The sequence below is a fragment of the Triticum urartu genome, chromosome 2, assembly GCF_003073215.2.
Source record: "Triticum urartu cultivar G1812 chromosome 2, Tu2.1, whole genome shotgun sequence".
Taxonomy (NCBI): Eukaryota; Viridiplantae; Streptophyta; class Magnoliopsida; order Poales; family Poaceae; genus Triticum; species Triticum urartu.
In genome coordinates, this window is record NC_053023.1 from 86,009,790 (window position 1) to 86,026,017 (window position 16,228).

Here is a 16,228-nt window from a genome sequence, read left to right on the forward strand (position 1 = left end):
GGACGAAAGAAGTACCTGAGGGGGGCCACCCACCGTCCACGTGGGTGGGGGGCGCGCCCTACCCCTCTGGGCATGCCCCCTGCCTCGTGGGCCCCTTGGAGGCCCTCTGATTCCCATCTTTGGCTATATGGAGTCTTTCGTCGAGGAAAAAATCATAAGCTAGCTCACGAGACGAAACTCCGCCGCCACGAGGCGGAACCAATCTAGGGCTCTGGCGGAGCTGTTCTGCCGGGGAAACTTCCCTCCGGGAGGGGGAAATCATCACCATTGTCATCACCAACGATCCTCTCATCGGGAGGGGGTCAATCTACATCAACATCTTCACCAGCACCATCTCATCTCAAACCCTAGTTCATCTCTTGTATCCAATATTTATATCCAAACCTCAGATTGGTACCTGTGGGTTGCTAGTAGTGTTGATTACTCCTTGTAGTTGATGCTAGTTGGTTTACTTGGTGGAAGATCATATGTTCATATCCATTATGCATATTAATACTCCTCTGATTATGAACATGAATATTCTTTGTGAGTAGTTGCGTTTGTTCCTGAGGACATGGGAGAAGTCTTGCTATAAGTAGTCATGTGAATTTGGTATTCGTTCGATATTGTGATGAGATGTATGTTGTCATCCCTCTAGTGGTGTCATGTGAACGTCGACTACATGACACTTCACCATTGTTTGGGCCTAGAGGGAGGCATTGGGAAGTAATAAGTAGATGATGGGTTGCTAGAGTGATAGAAGCTTAAACCCTAGTTTATGAGTTGCTTTGTAAGGGGCTGATTTGGATGCATATGTTTCATGCTATGGTTAGGTTTACCTTAATACTTATGTTGTAGTTGCGGATGCTTGCAATAGGGGTTAATCGTAAGTGGGATGCTTGTCCAAGTAAGGGCAGTACCCAAGCACCGGTCCACCCACATATCAAATTATCAAAGTACCAAACGCGAATCATATGATGCTGAAAACCTCTTATCATTTCCTTCTGCTCCTCGTTGGGTTCAACACTCTTACTTATCGAAAAGGCTACGATAGTTCCCCTACACTTGTGGGTCATCAGGGCTACGGATTAAACGAAGATTGGCTAAGGACGAGGTGACAATGCGCGTGGGAAATGGTTCCAAAGTCGATGTGATCGCCGTCGGCACGCTACCTCTAGATCTACCGTCGAGATTAGTTTTAGACCTAAATAATTGTTATTTGGTGCCAGCGTTGAGCATGAACATTATATCTAGATCTTGTTTGATGCGAGGCGGTTATTCATTTAAATCAAAGAATAATGGTTATTCTATTTATATGAGTAATATCTTTTATGGTCATGCACCCTTGATGAGTGGTATATTTTTGTTGAATCTCAATTGTAGTGATACACATATTCATAATATTGAAGCCAAAAGATGCAAAGTTAATCATGATAGTGCAACTTATTTGTGGCACTATCGTTTAGGTCATATTGGTGTAAAGCGCATGAAGAAACTCCATGCTGACACGCTTTTGGAATCACTTTATTATGAATCACTTGATGCTTGTGAACCATGCCTCATGGGCAAGATGACTAAGACTCCGTTCTCCGGAATAATGGAGCGAGCAACTGACTTATTGGAAATAATACATACTGATGTATGCGGTCCGATGAGTGTTGAGGCTCGCGGCGGGTATCGTTATTTTCTAACCTTCACAGATGATTTGAGCAGATATGGGTATATCTACTTAATGAAACATAAGTCTGAAACATTTGAAAAGTTCAAAGAATTTTAGAGTGAAGTGGAAAATCATCGTAACAAGAAAATAAAGTTTCTACGATCTGATCATGGAGGAGAATATTTGAGTTATGAGTTTGATCTTCATTTGAAACAATGTGGAATAGTTTCGCAACCCACGCCACATGGAACACCACAGCGTAATGGTGTGTCCGAACATCGTAACCGTACTTTATTAGATATGGTGCGATCAATGATGTCTCTTACCGATTTACCACTATCGTTTTGGGGTTATGCTTTAGAGACGGCTGCATTCACGTTAAATAGGGCACCATCTAAATCCGTTGAGATGACACCATATGAATTGTGGTTTGGCAAGAAACCTAAGCCATCGTTTCTTAAAGTTTGGGGATGCGATGCTTATGTGAAAAAACTTCAACATGATAAGGTCGAACCCAAATCGGAGAAATTTGTCTTCATAGGATACCCAAAGGAGATTTTTGGTTACACCTTCTATCACAGATCCGAAGGCAAGATATTCGTTGCTAAGAATGGATCCTTTCTAGAGAAGTAGTTTCTCTCAAAAGAAGTGAGTGAGAGGAAAGTAGAACTTGATGAGGTAATTGTACCTTCTCCCGAATTGGAAAGTAGTTCATCATAGAAATTAGTTCCAATGATTCCTACACCAATTAGTGAGGAAGCTAATGATGATGATCATGAAACTTCAGATCAAGTTACTATCGAACCTCGTAGGTCAACCATAGTACGACCCGCACCAGAGTGGTACAGTAATCCTATTCTGGAGGTCATGTTACTTGACCATGACGAACCTACGAACTATGAGGAAGCGATGATAAGCCCAAATTCCGCGAAATGGCTTGAGGCCATGAAATCTGAGATGGGATCCATGTATGAGAACAAAGTGTGGACTTTGGTTGACTTGCTCGATGATCGGCAAGCCATAGAGAATAAATACATCTTCAAGAAGAAGACTGACGCTGACGGTAATGTTACTGTCTACAAGGCTCGACTTGTTGCGAAAGGTTTTTGACAAGTTCAAGGAGTTGACTATGATGAGACCTTCTCACCCGTAGCGATGCTTAAGTCTGTCCGAATCATGTTAGCAATTGCCGCATTTTATGATTATGAAATTTGGCAAATGGATGTCAAAACTGCATTCCTTAATGGATATTTAAAGAAGAGATGTATATGATGCAACCAGAAGGTTTTGTTGATCCCAAAGGTGCCAACAAAGTGTGCAAGCTCCAGCGATCTATTTATGGACTGGTGCAAGCCTCTCGGGATTGGAATATATGCTTTGATAGTGTGATCAAAGCATATGGTTTTATACAGAATTTTGGAGAAGCCTGTATTTACAAGAAAGTGAGTGGGAGCTCTGTAGAATTTTTAATATTATATGTGGATGACATATTGTTGATTGGAAATAATACAGAATTTTTGGATAGCACAAAAGGATACTTGAATAAGAATTTTTCAATGAAAGACCTTGGTGAAGCTGCTTATATATTGGGCATCAAGATCTATAGAGATAGATCAAGACGCTTAATTGGACTTTCACAAAGCACATACCTTGATAAAGTTTTGAAGAAGTTCAAAATGGATCAGTCAAAGAAAGGGTTCTTGCCTGTCTTACAAGGTGTGAAATTGAGTCAGACTCAATGCCCGACCACTGCAGAAGATAGAGAGAAATGAAAGTCATTCCCTATGCCTCAGCCATAGGTTCTATCATGTATGCAATGTTGTGCACCAGACCTGATGTGTGCCTTGCTATAAGTTTCGCAGGGAGGTACCAAAGTAATCCAGGAGTGGATCACTGGACAGCGGTCAAGAACATCCTGAAATACCTGAAAATGACTAAGGATATGTTTCTCGTTTATGGAGGTGACAAAGAGCTTGTCATAAATGGTTATGTCGATGCAAGCTTTGACACTGATCCGGATGACTCTAAGTCACAAACCGGATACATATTTATATTGAATGGTGGAGCTGTCAGTTGGTGCAGTTCCAAGCAGAGCGTCGTGGTGGGATCTACGTGTGAAGCGGAGTACATAGCTGCTTCAGAAGCAGCAAATGCAGGAGTATGGATGAAGGAGTTCATATCCGACCTAGGTGTGATACCTAGTGCATCGGGTCCAATGAAAATCTTTTGTGACAATACTGGAGAAATTTCATTGGCGAAGGAATCCAGATTTTACAAGAGAACCAAACATATCAAGAGACGCTTCAATTCCATCCACGATCAAGTCAAGGAGGGATACATGGAGATTTGCAAGATACATACGGATCTGAATGTTGCAGACCCGTTGACTAAGCCTCTCTCACGAGCAAAACATGATCAACACCAAGACTCCATGGGTGTTAGAATCATTACTATGTAATCTAGATTATTGACTCTAGTTCAAGTGGGAGACTGAAGGAAATATGCCCTAGAGGCAATAATAAAGTTGTTATTTATATTTCCTTATATCATGATAAATGTTTATTATTCATGCTAGAATTGTATTAACCGGAAACTTAGTACATGTGTGAATACATAGACAAACAGAGTGTCCCTAGTATGCCTCTAATTGACTAGCTCGTTAATCAAAGATGGTTATGTTTCCTGACCATAAACATGTGTTGTCATTTGATAAACGGGATCACATCATTAGAGAATGGTGTGATGGACAAGACCCATCCGTTAGCTTAGCATTATGATCGTTTAGTTTTATTGCTATTGCTTTGTTCATGACTTATACATATTCCTCTGACTATGAGATTATGCAACTCCCAAATACCGGAGGAACACCTTGTGTGCTATCAAACATCACAACGTAACTAGGTGATTATAAAGATGCTATACAGGTGTCTCCTAAGGTGTTTGTTGAGTTGGCATAGATCAAGATTAGGATTTGTCACTCCATGTATCGGAGAGGTATCTTTGGGCCCTCTCGGTAGTGCACATCACTATAAGCCTTGCAAGCAATGTGACTAATGAGTTAGTTGCAGGATGATGCATTACAGAACGAGTAAAGAGACTTGCCGGCAACGAGATTGAACTAGGCATGATGATACCCACGATCGAATCTCGGGCAAGTAACATACCGATGACAAAGGGAATAACGTATGTTGTTATGCGGTTTGACCGATAAAGATCTTTGTAGGATATGTAGGAGTCAATATGAGCATCCAGGTTCCGCTATTGGTTATTGACCGACGATTATGTCTCGGTCATGTCTACATAGTTCTCGAACCCATAGGGTCCGCACGCTTAACGTTCGATGACGATTTGTATTATGAGTTATGTGTTTTGGTGACTGAAGTTTGTCCGGAGTCCCGGATGAGATCACAGACATGACGAGGAGTCTCGAAATGGTCGAGAGGTAAAGACTGATATATTGGAAGGTTATATACGGACACCGGAATGGTTCCGATAAGGTTCGGACATTTTTCGGAGTACTGGGAGGCTACCGGACCCCCCCCCCCGGGAAAGTTAATGGGCCTAATGGGCCATAGTGGAGGAGAGGAGGCGGGCCACGGGAGGTGGCGCGCGCCCTCCTTGCCCAATCCGAATTGGACAAGGGGAGGGGGCACGGCCCCCCTCTTTCCTTCTCCTTCTCCCTCCTTTCCCCTTCCCCCTCTCCGTTGGAAGGAAGGGGGGCGAATCCTACTAGGAACGAAGTCCTAGTAGGACTCCCCCCTCTTGGCGCCCCCCTTGGGCCAGCCTCCTCCTCCCCCTCCTTTATATACGTGCGCAGGGGCACCCCAAAGGCACAACAATTGTTTCTTAGCCGTGTGCGGTGCCCCCCTCCACAGTTTACTCCTCCAGTCATAGCGTCGTAGTGCTTAGGCGAAGCCCTGCGCAGATCACATCACCATCACTGTCACCACGCCGTCATGTGACGGAAGCTGACGGAACTCTCCCTCTACCCTCTACTAGATCAAGAGCTCGAGGGACGTCACCGAGCTGAACGTGTGCTGAACACGGAGGTGCCGTACATTCGGTACTTGGATCGGTTGGATCGTGAAGACGTTCGACTACATCAACCGCATTAACATAACGCTTCTGCTTTCGGTCTACGAGGGTACGTGGACACACTCTCCCCTTCTCGTTGCTATGCATCTCCTAGATAGATCTTGCGTGATCGTAGGAATTTTTTTGAAATTGCATGCTACGTTCCCCGACACACTCTCCCTCCCTCCCTCCCTATATCTTTGGATCTTCAATACCATGTTCTCGTGAGCTGCCTCACATGACCGGATCAGTCAATGTGATCACTGGTGCATTTGTTGGGATATGATGAATTTTCACTTTATAATTAGATTGTTCATTGAGTACAATTGAATCTTCGAGGTTCTCTTACCGTATAATTAAATAGTTTTGTATGCTCTCCGATCTATTTGTCTTCTCTGAACAAGTTTGACGGGTCTTTCTTCAGAGGAAGAGATAAGGGTAGGAGGCAAATCAGAAGATAGAAGGCAGAGGGGAGATTACATCATGGACAACACGCACGGGCGTAGCTAGGTGTGACTTCTCGTTGCGAAAGCTGACTGCACCTTAAGCTCGGTAGCTCCCACATGTGATGTCTCATTCCATGCCAGCGATGTCTCTGAGGAAGAGAGGGAGACATGGGAGGGGACTAAGAATGTGTTGGATTGGGGACTCACCGACACATAGAGCTCGATGGCTAAAACAGAAGGGAATCTGGCCCCAATGACCTCCCTGTCACCCTGAACCACTGTACACATATCCAACTCATACTAAGAGTCGAGGGGTGAGAGGCACAACAATGGCGAGCTCCTCATGTCAAACACCGAGTGAGGGAAGAGGGGGTAACTGCAACACGAGGAAGGCACATGCGAGCGAGCAAGAGAGCGAAGCGGCAACTATGGTTTTACCGAGAGAGAGAGAGAGAGAGAGAGAGAGAGAGAGAGAGAGAGAGAGGGAACGAGAGCGGACATAGTCTCCTCAACCTTTAAGCCTTCCTACCATAATTAAGCCAACAACAGTTGAGATTGGAGTCAATGACAAAGATAAAATTGACCTAAAAAACTATGAAACCCATAACATAGGGAGGCAAACCCATAACATAGGAAGGCAAAGGTTGTCATCAATGAGCAATTTCACGTGTACGAAGCAAATTAAGCGGCTACCAGGTCGCTTAGCCTTTAAGAATTAAATTGCCACAATACTATTAGTTGAAACTGAACGTTTTAAGATAGCACCAATCAAAACCAAGGCGCCATGAACTAAGTGTAGCATAGATAATTAGGTTTCTTGTGTGGAACCAATTCATTGGGGTTCAAGTTCTAAACTTGGCACCGGTGTTCGCTTTTTTCTGTTTTTATTTCATATTTTTCGGCGATGTTCGTTTGATGGGAGGAAACGTTTCCGTCAAGTACGAACCATGTGTATGTGGGCATCTACGATTGTACTGTGTTTCATAAAACAAAAATGCCAAAATACCATTGCTATTTTGGTTTTTATGCTAAAATAGCGCCACCGTGAAATATCAACATATCATGTTAGCCAAATTGTGAATAGCGTTTTCTTCTTCTTTTGACTACAGTCGAGCTATGAATAGCTTGTCAGATTTTTGGCATTGCAAGATTACCCCTGTCAAATCTTCTATCCCTAACCAAAAAACTCTCCTTCCCACCCTCTCCTCTACCAGCCATGGTGGCGGGCCGAACCGTGCCGCGCCGCGCCGGCGCTGGCTCCTCCTGGCCATCCTCCCTCTCTAGTTCCGCCGCCCTCCCTTGGTTCTTCCTCCCGCCTCTGCTCCACCTGGCTCCGCCGCCTGCCTCTGCTAGTCACTGCGCCATTTCCATTCTCAGGTCGTAGTTTTCCATTCTCTACTTGTTAGCTACTGCGCCATTCCCATGCCTAGTCCCGGCGGCGCGGCTCTCCAGAGGCACGCGGCCGTGGCCGTGCTTCACGCAGCGGCGGCCGCCGGCAATCTGTCCGTGGGCAAGGCAGTCCACACGCAGACGGTCAGAGCCACCCATTTCGACGTCGTCCTGCACAACCACCTCATCGCCTTCTATGCCAAGTGCGGCCGCCTGGGCCTCGCCCACCAGGTGTTCGACGCAATGCCCTCCCGGAACCCGGTCTCCGGGAACCTCCTCATGTCCGGATACGCTTCCTCCGGGCAACACAGGGACGCGCTCGCGCTGCTCAGGGCGGCCGACTTCAGCCTCAACGAGTACGTCCTGTCGACCGCCGTGTCCGCGACGGCCCATGTATGGTGCTATGACATGGGGAGGCAGTGCCACGGGCATGCTGTCAAGTCTGGGCTGGCGGAGCACCATTATGTCTGCAACGCGTTGCTGCATATGTATTGCCAGTGTGCTCATGTGGAGGATGCGGTGAAGGTGTTCGAGAGTGTGCCCGGCTTCAATGCGTTCGCATTCAACTCGATGATAAATGGGTTTCTTGACAAGGGGATGTTTGATTGATCCGTCAGTGTTGTGAGAAGCATGGTCGGAGAAGTTGAGCAATGGGATCATGTGTCGTATGTCGCAGTTCTTGGGCATTGTGCTAGCACCAAAGAGTTGCTGCTTGGTCGTCAAGTGCATGCCCAGGCATTGAAGAGGAGGCTCGAGCTAAGTGTGTATGTGGGCAGCGCGCTGGTTGATATGTATGGGAAATGTGAGTGTGCATATGATGCTAGTTCCGCGTTCGAGGTTTTGCCAGAAAAGAATGTTGTTTCTTGGACAGCTGTTATGACTGCTTATACCCAAAATGAGCTATTTGAAGAGGCATTGCAGTTATTCTTGGACTTGAAAATGGAAGGAGTCCAACCAAATGAGTTCACTTATGCCGTGGCTCTCAACAGTTGTGCTGGTCTTGCAGCCCTGAAAAATGGTAATGCACTCAGTGCCTCCACTATGAAAACTGGGCATTGGGGTGCTCTGTCTGTCTGCAATGCCCTAATTAACATGTATGCAAAAAGTGGCATAAATGATGCATGGAGAGTCTTCATCTCTATGCCATGGCGTGACGTGGTCTCTTGGAATTCGATCATAATAGGCTATGCTCATCATGGCCTTGCGAGAGAAGCCATGTCTGTATTTCATGATATGTTGTTTGCTGAAGAAACCCCATCCTATGTGACCTTTGTTGGGGTGCTGTCAGCTTGTGCACAGTTGGGACTTGTAGACGAAGGACTGTACTATTTGAACACTATGATGAAGGAAATGGGAATAAAACCTGGAAGAGAACATTACACCTGCATGGTTGGTTTGCTGTGCAGAGATGGACGCCTAGATGAGGCAGAACACTTCATATTGGGCAATTATATTGGCACAGACGTTGTTGCATGGAAATCACTTTTAGGTTCTTGCCAGGTATATAAAAACTATGGCCTGGGTCATCGAGTAGCAGAGCAGATCCTTCAGTTGAAGCCCAATGATGTAGGGACCTATGTTATGCTTTCTAACATGTATGCAAGAGCAAACCGATGGGATGGTGTTGTGAAGGTCCGGAAGCTGATGAAAGAGAGGGGCGTTAGGAAAGAGCCTGGTGTTAGTTGGATTCAAGTAGGAAGTGAGGTCCAAGTTTTCACATCAGACAACAAGAATCACCAATGGATAAACCAGATCACAAGAAAACTGAGAGAGTTGATAGACCAGATCAAAGGGATTGGATATGTTCCAAATTTTGCAGTTGTCCTACATGATGTTGAGGATGAACAAAAGGCAGAGCATCTTATGTATCACAGTGAGAAAATGTCCCTTGCCTTTGGCCTTATTCACAGCCCTGAAGGAGCAACTATCCGTATAATGAAAAACCTCAGGATATGTGATGATTGCCATGTTACTATGAAACTCATATCACTTGTGACAAGAAGAAGAATAGTTGTAAGGGACACTGTCCGGTTTCATTGTATAGAAGATGGAGTTTGCTCATGTGATGACCATTGGTGATCCATACCTTGGTTCTCAATAGCTCCAGAGCATATGTGATGTTCTGAACATCAACATGGTATGTCATCTAATTTTCTAGTGAAAAGGTTATACTCTGTTTCCGCAATGAGAGAACTCCGATAGCTTTGATTTAAAAGTTTCATACATGTTCATACTACTGTATTTAGGGTGTGATATTCATATTCAATGTTGTGTTATCGTCTCATGATATAAATTCGGCCCCAGTACTACTAGATCAAATTGGGTTGATGAACAAGTTCACACTGAATTAAAATGTTGCCGAGTACTTGCATGCAAACTTAATTTCAGACAGTTAAGCCTAGTGATCCAGTGACGCAATTGCCATGCAAATCTAAAAGGCACTACACCAGCGGCGATATTTTCTTCTTTGACACATTGATTTCCTTTTGAATTCAGGATAGTACTGGAATCCTACCAGCAGGAACAAACAATGGTAACGCTGTAGCAGATCCAGGTGTTGGCAAAGCAGGGCAGAATGGCGAGACAGATCTTAACACGCAACACAAGGCACACGAGGGGGGGTGGATTCAGGAATCCCATTGCTGAGAACAAAGGAACTAGCAGAAGAAAAGATGAGCCAGTACAGAAGCCAAATGACAAGATAACAGCACAGCGACAACATCCTCGATGGACTTCTTGCTGGATCCTCTTATCAGCGAATGTTATCCATCCCATAGGTATCTCATTGAAAAGAAGTTCATTGCCTGCTTGAAAGTTTCCGGAGGTGACTTTCTAGCCATTTATTCTTCTTTACTCTCCGATTGTGTGCAGTTTTCTTACGATAGTATATGCATATATCATGCTTAAACTTGCTAGATAAAAAAGAAACTTTTGAAGGTTTGCCATGGTCTTATGGCGGCTAAACTAATAAAATTTTCGTCAAGTATCAATGAGGTATTCAAAAAAATTCAGTTATGCTTCCTAAATTACCATAGGAAGATATAACTGATCTTCTATCCATGTTGGGAATCCGAAACTTAGTTACCCATGCCACTTAGATGTTTGCCACATCACTTTTGTTGTCTGTCAATGGACGGCTGGATGTAATTGGCGCCATCAGGCAATACTTTAAATGCACCAAGGCCCATGGTGCAATTACTTGATGCATATTTGTTTGGTAATTTAGTTTCACCCTACCAAAATTTGGCTACTCCCTCCGTTCACTTTTATAAGTCGTTTCAGACAACTGAAATTGAGTTGTTTTGCACGCTGTCTGAAGTGTCTACAACGCCTTATAAAAGTGAACAGAGGGAGTACCATAATTTGGTGATGTTGGGATTGGATAGTTCACACAACTGGTAGAGACATGGTAGTAATGCGTTGCCAATTATAGTTTAGTTTACTGTCAACGGGCAGCCAAAACTAGTGCTATCAACTGATGACCACAGTTTTGGACATGCCATACTCTGATCAGAATTTTGGGCCTAGGTGGGGCCACAAACCAAAACTACCGTACTTACTGGGGTTAAATCATCATCATCATCAACAACAACAACAACAACAACAACAACAAAGCCTTTAGTCCCAAACAAGTTGGGGTAAGCTAGAGGTGAAACCCATAAGATCTCCCAACCAACTCATGGCTCTGGCACATGGATAGCAAGCTTCCACGCACCCCTGTCCATAGCTAACTCTTTGGTGACACTCCAATCCTTCAGGTCTCTCTTAACGGACTCCTCCCATGTCAAATTCGGTCTACCCCTCCCTCTCTTGACATTCTCCGCACGCTTTAGCCGTCCGCTATGCACTAGAGCTTCTGGAGGCCTGCGCTGAATATGCCCAAACCATCTCAGACGATGTTGGACAAGCTTCTCTTCAATTGGTGCTACCCCAACTCTATCTCGTATATCATCATTCCGGACTCGATCCTTCCTCGTGTGGCCACACATCCATCTCAACATACGCATCTCTGCCACACCTAACTGTTGAACATGTCGCCTTTTAGTCGGCCAACACTCAGCGCCATACAACATTGCAGGTCGAACCGCTGTCCTGTAGAACTTGCCTTTTAGCTTTTGTGGCACTCTCTTGTCACAGAGAATGCCAGAAGCTTGGCGCCACTTCATCCATCCAGTTTTGATTCGATGGTTCACATCTTCATCAATACCCCCATCCTCCTGCAGCATTGACCCCAAATACCGAAAGGTGTCCTTCCAAGGTACCACCTGGCCATCAAGGCTAACCTCATCCTCCTCACACCTAATAGTACTGAAACCGCACATCATGTACTCGGTTTTAGTTCTACTAAGCCTAAACCCTTTTGATTCCAAGGTTTGTCTCCATAACTCTAACTTCCTATTTACCCCCGTCCGACTATCGTCAACTAGCACCACATCATCCGCAAAGAGCATACACCATGGGATATCTCCTTGTATATCCCTTGTGACCTCATCCATCACCAATGCAAAAAGGTAAGGGCTCAAAGCTGACCCCTGATGCAGTCCTATCTTAATCGGGAAGTCATCGGTGTCGACATCACTTGTTCGAACACTTGTCACAACATTATCGTACATGTCCTTGATGAGGGTAATGTGCTTTGCTGGGACTTTGTGTTTCTCCAAGGCCCACCACATGCCATTCCGCGGTATCTTATCATAGGCCTTCTCCAAGTCAATGAACACCATATGCAAGTCCTTCTTTTGCTCCCTATATCTCTCCATAAGTTGTCGTACTAAGAAAATGGCTTCCATGGTCGACCTCCCAGGCATGAAACCAAACTGATTTTTGGTCACGCTTGTCATTCTTCTTAAGCGGTGCTCAATGACTCTCTCCCATAGCTTCATTGTATGGCTCATCAGCTTAATTCCATGGTAATTAGTACAAATCTGAACACCCCCCTTGTTCTTGAAGATTGGTACTAATATACTCCGTCTCCATTCTTCTGGCATCTTGTTTGCCCGAAAAATGAGGTTGAAAAGCTTGGTTAGCCATACTATCGCTATGTCCCCGAGACCTTTCCACACCTCAATGGGGATACAATCAGGGCCCATCGCCTTGCCTCCTTTCATCCTTTTTAAAGCCTCCTTGACCTCAGATTCCTGGATTCGCCGCACAAAACGCATGCTGGTCTCATCAAAGGAGTCGTCCAGTTCAATGGTAGAACTCTCATTCTCCCCATTGAACAGCTTGCCGAAGTACTCCCGCCATCTATGCTTAATCTCCTCGTCCTTCACCAAGAGTTGGCCTGCTCCGTCCTTGATGCATTTGACTTGGCCAATATCCCTCGTCTTCCTCTCTTGGATCTTGGTCATCTTATAGATGTCCCTTTCGCCTTCCTTCGTGCCTAACCGTTGGTAGAGGTCCTCATATGCCCGACCCCTTGCTTCATCAACAGCTCGCTTTGCGGCCTTCTTCGCCATCTTGTACTTCTCTATGTTGTCTGCACTCCTATCCAGGTATTGGCGTCCGAAGCAATCTTTCTTCTCTTTAATCGCCTTCTGTACATCATCATTCCACCACCAGGTATCCTTATCTTCGCTTCTCCTTCCCCTAGACACTCCAAACTCCTCCGAGGCCACCTTACGAATGCAAGTCGCCATCTTCATCCACACATTGTCCGCATCCTCTCCTTCCTCCCAAGGGCCCTCCTTAATGACCCTCTCCTTGAACGCCTGAGCTACCTCCCCCTTGAGCTTCCACCACTTCATTCTAGCGACTTTGGCACGCTTATCCCGATGGACACGAATCCGAAAGCGGAAGTCAGCAACCACCAGCTTATGCTGGGGTACAACACTCTCTCCAGGTATCACCTTACAGTCTAGGCACGCACGCCTATCTTCTCTTCTCGAGAGGATGAAATCAATCTAGCTAGAGTGTTCCACTACTAAAAGTCACCAGATGTGATTCTCTCTTTCTAAAGAGGGTGTTAGCTACAATCATGTTGTAGGCTAGAGCAAAGCTTAAGACATCTTCTTCTTGATTCCTGATGCCATAGCCAAAGCCCCCATGCGCCCCTTCAAAACCTGTGTTAGATGTAGAGAAAATTCCTTATTTGACACTGTCTTAAAATCTGGTTCCTTATTTGACATTGGAAAAAAAATTCTTCCCTATTTGACACTAGTCCTAAATTTTATTCCCTATACGACGCTTCCGTCCATTTTGAGACTAAATGACACCTGAAAAGATGATTTTGCCCCTCATGCGGTATGTCTGTGCGCGCGTGTGTGCTGTTGCGTGTGTGGGTGCATGCGCACATGTGTGCTGCTGCTGCATGTGTGCTGCTGCGTGTGTGTTTGCTACTGCATGTGTACGTGCGCGCGCGCGTGTGTGTGTGCTGTTGCGTGCCTATGTGCTGCCTGCATGTATGCTGCTGCTGTGTGTGTGTGTATGTGTGTGTGTGCTGTGTGCGTGTGTGTTGCTGCGTGTGTGTGCGTGTGCATGTGTGTTGCTGCATGCGTGTGTGCGCGTGCCCGGTACACTCCTATGAAGAGCTTCTCACCAATCGGTACACTCCTAACCATGTCTTCCAGGCCTTCCTAGAACTCCCGCTTGGTGTTCTCATTGTGGCCTACTTACGGGGCATACGCGCTGATAACATCGAGAACCAAGTCCTCAACTACCAGCTTGACCAGGATAATCCGGTCCCCACGTCTCTTGACGTCTACCACTCCATACTTGAGGCTCTTGTTGATCAAGATGCCTACGCCATTTCTGTTTGCAGCCGTCCCCGTGTACCATAGCTTGAAGCCAGTATCCTCCACCTCTTTCGCCTTCTGTCCTCTCCATTTGGTTTCTTGGACGCAAAGGATATCAACACCTCTCCTCACCGCTGCATCAACTGGCTCCCGAAGCTTCCCTGTCAGAGACTCTACGTTCCAGCTACCTAAGCGAATCCTCCTAGGCTCGGCTAGCTTCCTTACCCTTTGCACTCGTCGAATCAAATGCGAAGACCCTTGCTCATTTTCCACTACATCTGGGCACCGATGTAGCGCGCCACTAAGGATGCGACGACCCGATCCTCGCTCACTTGCCACCGTATCCGGATCAAGATACGGTGCGCCACCTGGGGGGTGACGGCCCGGCCCTTACCCATTTTCCACCACACCCGGGTTCCGATGTGGCGCGTCGCTGAGAGGGTTACGCCCCAACGAAAATCTTTTGTGTTTCATCTCCATAAGAATGGCTGAGTTTTTACGTTGGCTCGCCAAGCCTATCACAACCCTCCTCCTTTACCCGGGCTTGGGACCGGCTATGTTGAGACAACATAGGCGGAGTTTGGGGGTTAAATCAGACATAATTTATTTTTGCTGAAGTGCAGATGGAGTCCCTGTAGAACTTTGTTAGTGTTTGCCTCAAGAACACCGACTATCCATTTTTTTTCTCAAATAGCAAATGTTTGACAAGATATTCCTTCAAGTGATCTCTCTGAAGTTTTATTAATGTACTCATCTTAGTTCTTTCGAGCCCTTTCCACATTTTTGCACTTAAGTGACTTGTTACAGTTGAAGCCTGATTCGTCAGCTCTATCCCTTTTGATGGACAACAAAGGCGTAAACCCACTTGATGTTAGCATAATGGCTGCAGATTATGTGACGTTAGCACTAGATACAGTTCATGTTGAAGCAAACGATCACAATGAGGTATGCTACTGTGCATGATAATTTATCTTTGGAAATAATCATATGGTTGGCTCTTATGGCTTAATCTTCTCATATGAAATGTCTCAGCATTTTACTTTTTGCTTGGAGTATATACATTTCTGAAAAAACTGCCATTTCTTTTCCATTCTGCAGTGGAAGTTTGTCCAACAGGCATATGAGTGCCTTGTTGCACTTTACCAAGCCGTGGCTGCAAAATCCAGTTTTGTGTCTGTTCTTCCATGTTTGATCATGGGTGTTATATCACACATGAATTGCAGTATAATATGCCTATCCCGATCTACATACATGCTTAGCAGTAGTATTGTATTTTTTTTCTGATGTTTGTTAAAATTGTCTCCCTGGGTCTACCTTTGCTCTTATCAACTTCGATATAGAACCGGAACTTCGGCATTCTGTTTTTTGTGTTGTCTGAGTGCTGTACTGATCCTCTCTTCTTCTGTCATTATTAATCCAGACACATGTGAGCGTTTCTATCAGCGAAACCATGAATGACATATTGATAGTTCTCAAAGTCACAGAAGAAAAAACCTGTAGAATCAATCTTGATACCGCAGTCACAAGGAACACCTTCCGAGTAATACCGAGGCGGAGGGTGCGTAAGCAATATGGTGGGCCAGCATACCAGAAGCTTGACGCACCGGAGGTACCGGTGGGACGACAATTGGGGAGACCTGGGATGGTGAGGAGGCGCCGTTGACACCATCAAACTCTATGCCCAACCTGCCTCGAAAGGTCTGGCTTCAAGCGGGTCGACCAAGGATGGCTGGGAAGATTAGCTGGCAAACGGATGTCTATATTAACGCCTAATGTTTTCATTCTTTTCAAAAAAGCATTTTTTTGTGCCTAGCTTTTCTGATAGATTTCACGAGGGGACGTAATACGTTGGCACCACTGATTTTTTTTAAATGCAGGAGAGAAGAAATATGAATGCTACTGCAACACCAAATCAGTTTCATTAGATTAGATTTGTCATAAAATAT

The 16,228-nt window shown here is 45.3% G+C and overlaps 1 pseudogene; it reads left to right on the plus strand.

Moving 5' to 3' along the window:
- The first annotated feature begins 7,322 nt into the window (after positions 1-7,322).
- On the plus strand, positions 7,323-15,730 carry LOC125536015 (annotated as a pseudogene).
- The last annotated feature ends 498 nt before the right edge of the window (positions 15,731-16,228 follow it).